General features: G+C 47.7%; 1 long non-coding RNA gene across 1 annotated transcript; it reads left to right on the forward strand.

Annotated features, from left to right (window-relative positions):
- The first annotated feature begins 1,698 nt into the window (after positions 1-1,698).
- LOC148428514 (uncharacterized) lies at positions 1,699-8,546 on the forward strand. Its single transcript, XR_015863578.1, has 3 exons — positions 1,699-1,839; positions 1,911-1,986; positions 8,426-8,546. It is a non-coding gene; the product is annotated as an uncharacterized LOC148428514 (long non-coding RNA).
- The last annotated feature ends 285 nt before the right edge of the window (positions 8,547-8,831 follow it).

An 8,831-nucleotide genomic window follows, 5' to 3' on the forward strand; every position in this document is an offset into this window, starting at 1 on the left:
CGTGACCTTTTATTGAATTTCACACATATGACTATCGATATTAAGGTATATTTTCGGAAAAAGATGAAAATACATACATCTCGCACACTTTGACAACGAGAGCGCTGCTGCACCACCTGGTGCTATGGATGTGCGATTATAACGGCTTAGCCCTTTTCCCAATCATCCCCCCTACGCTACCTTTTGAGAAGGACTGGTAGACAGAGGTAGGTTGCTTGCTTGGTAAACTCCACTACTAAAATGTTTTGGGTTACTTTGCTTTTTCGTATAGATAGGCTCATTGCGCTGGTAGGGTCTGATGTATTTATGATGAAATATAACGCTAGTATCGGCCCGGTGCTAGGTAGGGGAGTTGGCCGATTTGTATGCAAGATGGGAAGGCTTGTTGATTTGGTTGCGTATGTACGTAGTTTGATTGCGGTATTAGGAGGGTTGCTAGGTGTGTAGGAAGATTTTTTTGCAATGATTAGAGGATAGCTACATACAGTATGTAGTTCACTTGGTAGGTAGGTTTGATTGTTATGTTGGGTATGCGGGTATGTTGCTAGAATAGCAACGCTAGGTCACTTGGCTATGAAGGTATGTGTCTAGGGTGGAGTCAATGGTCAGAGGTTGGGTCCCAATGTGCCTCGCAAGTGGCAACCAGTCTACTGCCTGAAGTCAGCTGTGATAAGCACCAGCAAGCCTGCGAACCTTGCGAGGATATGCGGCGATAGAAAATGAACGAATGGACAATCATGACCTTAAATTGCCTTTGAGACCGAGTATAATATTGGAGTAAGGTGAGTTAGATGTACAAAATGATTTATTTATCATCTTTGCCAGACAAGTAAACTCTGGATGACCTTAAGACTTGACAAGGAAAAGGAAAAATATACAGTATATAAAGTAGACTACTTGAGAGCAATTGTACATCAATTACCCTGTCAAGCCAGTGGGGCTGGGGGAGGTTGGGTGCTAGAGGAAACATAATTTACGAGCACCCCCGACAGGTTTTTCTTGTTGTTGTTTTTGTTTTTGTTGCAAGCTAAAGCAATAACACATCTCCACTTGAAGCTTCAGTCTTTTCATAAGTGGGGATGGGTACAGTAAATTTGGTGACCTCAGAGGACAAATTGTCAAGTTATCATTGCCGTTGGCTTTGTGCCGGACTTCGTTCCCTAATCAAAATAAATGTCCAAGTGAGCAGGAAGTGAAAGGCTCTAAACTGTCCGATATTTTAAAAAGAAAAAAAGGCCACAAACAAATCTTTAGGACGGCAAGGTAAGGTAAACGGGACGCGTCAACGCTCATGGCCCATTTGAATAGTTCCAGACGAAGCTCGACAGGAGTTTGTAGTTTTCTGCAGCGGTGATTTTCAACCAAGGTGCAGAAAAGAGAGGTGATAAAGTCCTATTGGATTACTGACCCCCCCCCAAAAAAAAGCTGGAGCGTGTTTCAGGTGACCTCGAAACGTTCCCCAGATCTCTTGGCAGTGGATGTTGTCACGCTTTATTTAACCCATTCGTCTTCTATCCGTTGAAGAGAAAAAATAAACGCAAAACAACGACGAACTGAGGCGGTGACCTAATGGCAAATGATTTAACAGTGAAAGCTTTTATGACACGTCAAAGTATTAAAGACGGAGTCCTAAGCAAGGCATGGGAAAGAGTGACAGATATATTGAAATGTCCTGAAATGAATTGTACCCCGGCCACTCCAGCTGCTAGTCATTTGACTGTCAGAGCACGTGTGTCATTTGAGTGACGCACAGCACGAGTGCTTTTAGGCAAGCGTTGGCAAACACCACGGCGCTTTTATGCTGTCCATCTTTTGCACAGGCCCTTGTTTAACTCTTAGGTAAGACCAAAACAACCGGCTTCATAGTTGCTTGGTAGTTTTGCTGTCTTGTTTTTCTGCTCTGGTTCCAGGACCTTCTGGTTTCTAGGGAAGAACGTGGTGTAGTTTGCCTTGTTTGGAGGATAGGAGGCTAATCTGGATTCTTAGGTCAGTATGTAGACTCGTTGTAAGACCGCTTTCTGGGATGGAAAGCTATTTTTTACAGCGCCATAGAAGAATCGTACGAGCTTGTGTGGATTGGGGGATAGTTTATATGCTAAACTCAGAATGGTAGACTGATTTCTGGGTTAAATGGGTATGTAGTTAGGGCGCTGGTATTCCAGGGTAGGGCTAGACATGTTGGTAGTCTTCTTTGGAGGATAAAGGATAAGCTAGATGCTAGGGTTGGTAATATTGGTTTCTGGGGTAGAAATGTTTCGGTCATGGATTACCGATGATGACGATGACGACGACGACGATGACGACGACGAAGATGATGACGACAATGATGATTACGAAAATGACGACGACGATGAGGATGACATGACGATGACGACGACGATGACATGACGATGATGACGACGATGACGACGACGATGACGATGACGACGACGATGACAATGACGACAATGACGATGATGACGACGACGACAATGACGTCATCGACGATGACGACGATGACGACAACGATGATGATGACGACGACAACGAAGACGATGACGACGACAATGACGACAACAATGACGATGACGATGATGACTACAACAATGACGATGATGACGATGACAATGATGATGACGACGATGACGACGATGACAATGACGATGATGACTACGACGATGACGACGATGACAACGATGACGACGATGACGAAGATTACAACGATGATGACTACGACGATGACGACGATGATGACGACGATGACGATGACGATGACGATGATTACGATGACGACGACGATGACAACGCCGATGACGATGACATGACGATGATGACGACGATGACGACGACGATGACGACGACGATGACAATGATTACGATGACGATGACGACAATGACGATGACGATGATGACTACAACAATGACGATGATGATGATGACAATGACAATGACAATGACGATGATGACGATGACAATGACGATGATGACTACGACGATGACGACGATGACAACGATGACGACGATGACGAAGATTACAACGATGATGACTACGACGATGACGACGACGATGACGACGATGATGATGACGATGATTACGATGACGACGACGATGACAACGCCGATGACGACGACGATGATTACGATGACGACAACAATGACGATGACGATGATGACTACAACAATGACGATGATGACGATGACAATGACGACAATGACGATGATTACGATGACGACGACGATGACGACGACGATGATGACTACGACGATGCAGACGATGACGATGACGACGATGACGATGACGACAATGACGATGATTACGATGACGACGACGATGACGACGACGATGATGACAACGACGATGACGACGATGACGACGATGATGACTACGACGATGACGACGATGACGATGACGACAATGACGATGATTACGATGACGACGACGATGACGACGACGATGATGACTACGACGATGCAGACGATGACGATGATTACAATGACGACTACAATGACGACTACGATGACGACAACGATGATGACTACGACGATGAAGACAATGACGATGTTGACGATGACGATGATTACGATGACGACGACGATGACAACAATGACGACGACGACAATGATGACGACGATGACAACGACGATGACGACAACGATGATGATGACGACGATGATGACGATGACGACGACGACGATGACGACGACGTTGATGACTACGACGATGACGACGATTACGATGACAACGACGATGACGACGACGATGATGACTACGACGATGACGATGATGACAATGATTACGATGACGACGACGATGACTACGACGATGACGAACGACAATGACGATGATTACGATGATGACGACGATGACAACGACGATGACGACAACGATGATGATGACGACGACAACGACGACAACGAAGACGATGACGACGACGATGACGATGATGACTACGACGATGACGATGACGACGATTACGATGACGACGACGATGACGACGACGATGATGACTACGACGATGACGATGACGATGATTACGATGACGACGACGATGACGACGACGATGATGACTACGACGATGACGATGATGACGATGATTACGATGACGACGACGATGACGACGACGATGATGACTACGACGATGACGAACGACAATGACTATGATTACGATGCTGACGATGATGACGACGATGACAACGACGATGACGACAACGATGATGATGACGACGACAACGACGACAACGAAGACGATGACGACGACGATGACGATGACGATGATGACTACGACGATGACGATGACGACGATTACGATGACGACGACGATGACGACGACGATGATGACTACGACGATGACGATGATGACGATGATTACGATGACGACGACGATGACGACGAAGATGATGACTACGACGATGACGAAAAACAATGACGATGATTACGATGCTGACGATGATGACGACGATGACAACGACGATGACGACAACGAAGACGATGACGACAACGATGACGATGATGACTACGACGATGATGACGATGACGACGACGACGATGACGACGATGACGACGACGATGATGACTACGACGATGACGAACGACAATGACGATGATTACAATGACGATGACGATGATGACGACGATGACGACGACGATGATGACAACGACGATGACGACGATGACGACGACGATGATGACTACGACGATGACGAACGACAATGACGATGATTACGATGACGATGACGATGATGACGACGATGACGACGACGATGATGACAACGACGATGACGACGACGATGACGACAATGACGGCGACAATGACGGCGACGATGACGATGACGACGACGATGACGACAATGACGACGACGACAACGATGACGACGACGATGATGACTACGATGATGATGACTACGACGACGACGACGATGACGATGATGACGACGATGACGACGACGATGACAATGACGACAATGACGATGATGACGACGACGACAATGACGTCATCGACGATGACGACGATGACGACAACGATGATGATGACGACGACAACGAAGACGATGACGACGACAATGACGACGACAATGACGACGACGATGATGACTACGACGATGATGACGACGACGACGACGACGATGACGATGATGACGACGACGATGACAATGACGACGACGACGATGATGACTACGACGATGACAACGACGATGACGACAACGATGATGATAACGACAACGACAACGACGACGATGACGACGACGATGACGACAATGATGACGACGACAATGACGACGATGACAACAACGATGACGACAACGATGATGATGACAATGACGATGACTACGACGACGATGACGACGATGATGACGACGACGACGACGACAACGACGACGACGACGATGACGTTGACGACGACGACGACGACGATGACGATGACGACGACGACGACGATGACGTTGACGACGACAACGATGACGACGATGACGACGATGACAATGACGACGATGACAATGACGACGATGACGACAATGACGACGACGATGACGATGACGACGACGATGACGACAATGACGACGACGACGACGACGATGATGATGACAACGACGATGACGACGACGATGACGACAATGATGACGACGATGACGACGACGATGACGACGATGATGACTACGACGACGACAACGATGATGATGATGATGACGACGACGATGACGATGATGATGACAACGACGATGACGACGACGATGACGACAATGATGACGACGATGACGACGACGATGACGACGATGATGACTACGACGACGACAACGATGACGATGATGACGACGATGACGACGACGATGACAATGACGACAATGACGATGATGACGATGACGACAATGACGACGATGACAACGACGATGACGACAACGATGATGATGACAACGACAACGACGACGACAACGACGACGACAACGCCGACGATGACGACGATGACGACGGTGACGACAATGATGACGACGACAATGACGACGATGACAACGACGATGACGACAACGATGATGATGACAACGACAACAACGACGACGATGACGATGACGACGACGATGATGACTACGACGATGATGACGATGACTACGATGACAACGACGACGACGATGACGACGATGACAATGACGACAATGACGACGATGACGACAATGACGATGACGACGACAACGACGACGATGACAACGACGATAACGACAACGATGATGATGACAACGACGATAACGACGACGATGACGATGAAGACGATGATGACTACGACGATGATGACGATGACTACGACGACGATGACGATGACGACGACGATGACAATGACGACGATGACGACAATGACGATGACGACGATGACGACAATGACGACAACGACGACGATGACAACGACGATAACGACAACGATGATGATGACAACGACGATAACGACGACGATGACGATGAAGACGATGATGACTACGACGATGATGACGATGACTACGACGACGATGACGATGACGACGACGATGACAATGACGACGATGACGACAATGACGATGACGACGATGACAACGACGATGACGACAACGATGATGATGACAACAACGCAACGACAACGACGACGACAACGATGACGATGACGTTGACGATGACGACGATGACGACGACGACGATGACGACAATGACAATGACGACGATGACAATGACGACGATGACGACGATGACGACAATGACGACGACGACGATGACGACAATGACAACGACGATGACGACAACGATGATGATGACAACAACGACAACGACGACGACGATGATGACGATGACAATGACGACAATGACGACGATGACGACAATGACGATGACGACGACAACGACGACGATGACAACGACGATAACGACAACGATGATGATGACAACGACGATAACGACGACGATGACGATGAAGACGATGATGACTACGACGATGATGACGATGACTACGACGACGATGACGATGACGACGACGATGACAATGACGACGATGACGACAATGACGATGACGACGATGACAACGACGATGACGACAACGATGATGATGACAACAACGCAACGACAACGACGACGACAACGATGACGATGACGTTGACGATGACGACGATGACGACGATGACGACGATGACAATGACGACGATGACAATGACGACGATGACGACGATGACGACAATGACGACGACGACGATGACGACAATGACAACGACGATGACGACAACGATGATGATGACAACAACGACAACGACGACGACGATGATGACGATGACTACGATGACAACGACGACGACGATGACGACGATGACAATGACGACGATGACGACAATGACGATGACGACGACAATGACGACGATGACAACGACGATAACGACAACGATGATGATGACAACGACGATAACGACGACGATGACGATGACGACGACGATGATGACTACGACGATGATGACGATGACTACGACGACGATGACGATGACGACGACGATGACAATGACGACGATGACGACAATGACGATGACGACGATGACGACGACGATGACGACAACGATGATGATGACAACAACGCAACGACAACGACGACGACAACGATGACGATGACGTTGACGACGACGACGATGACGACGACGACGATGACGACGATGACAATGACGACGATGACAATGACGACGATGACGACGATGACGACAATGACGACGACGACGATGATGACAATGACAACGACGATGACGACAACGATGATGATGACAACAACGACAACGACGACGACAACGACGACGATGACGACGACGATGATGACTACGACGATGATGACGACGACGACGATGACGACGATGACGACGATGACGACAACGATGACAATGACGACGATGACGACAATGACGACGATGACGACGATGACAACGATGATGATGACAACGACAACGATGACGACGATGACGATGACGATGATGACTACTACGATGATGACGATGACGACGACGATGACGACGATGACGACGATGACAACGATGACGACGACGATGACAATGACGACGATGACGACGATGACGATGATGATAATGACGACAACGACGACAACGACGATCACGAAGACGATGACGATGACAATGCGTTGATGACGACGACGATGATGACGACAACAACGACGATGAAGACGACGACAATGACGACGATCACGAAGACGACGACGATGACAATGACGTTGATGACGACGACGATGATGACGACGATGACGTCGACGCAGATGACGACGATGACGACTACGATGATGACGACAACGACGACGGCGATGACATCATCATCATCGAGTCATTATCAACGTCATCGACGTATCATCGTCACGTCATTTTTTTTTCAAGACCTCACTGCACTATATTGCACAATATTTTTTCTGTAATCTATATTGTTTATGTGTATGTCTGTATTTGGTACACGCAGCATCCACTTCAAACTGTGGGCCTGGAAGGGGGCTCCTCCCACATGCGGTCCCTTCTGGAGGTTTCTGATTTTCCCCTAATTGGGGTTTTGGAGTTTTTCCTTCCCCTTCTGGGAGCTTTGACAGGGCTGTTGTGTACCTTACACTGAAAAGAGGTCTCTGTACGACGAAGGAGGTCTCCACATGACCTCGTTTCATCTGTGAAGCCCTTTGAGACTTTCGTGATTCAGGGCAATGCAAATAAAATTTGATTGATTAATTGATTGATTGATTTTCATCATCGTCATCATCGTCGTCTTCGTTGTTGGTGTCGTCGTCGTCATCGTCTTTGTCATCATCGTCGCGTCATTTTTGTCATCGTCGTCGTCGTCATCATCGTCATCGTCGTCATCATCGTTGTCGTCATCA

The sequence above is a fragment of the Hippichthys cyanospilos genome, chromosome 1 (assembly GCF_059441005.1).
Source record: "Hippichthys cyanospilos isolate Australia breed blue-spotted pipefish chromosome 1, RoL_Hcya_1.0, whole genome shotgun sequence".
Classification (NCBI taxonomy): domain Eukaryota; kingdom Metazoa; phylum Chordata; class Actinopteri; order Syngnathiformes; family Syngnathidae; genus Hippichthys; species Hippichthys cyanospilos.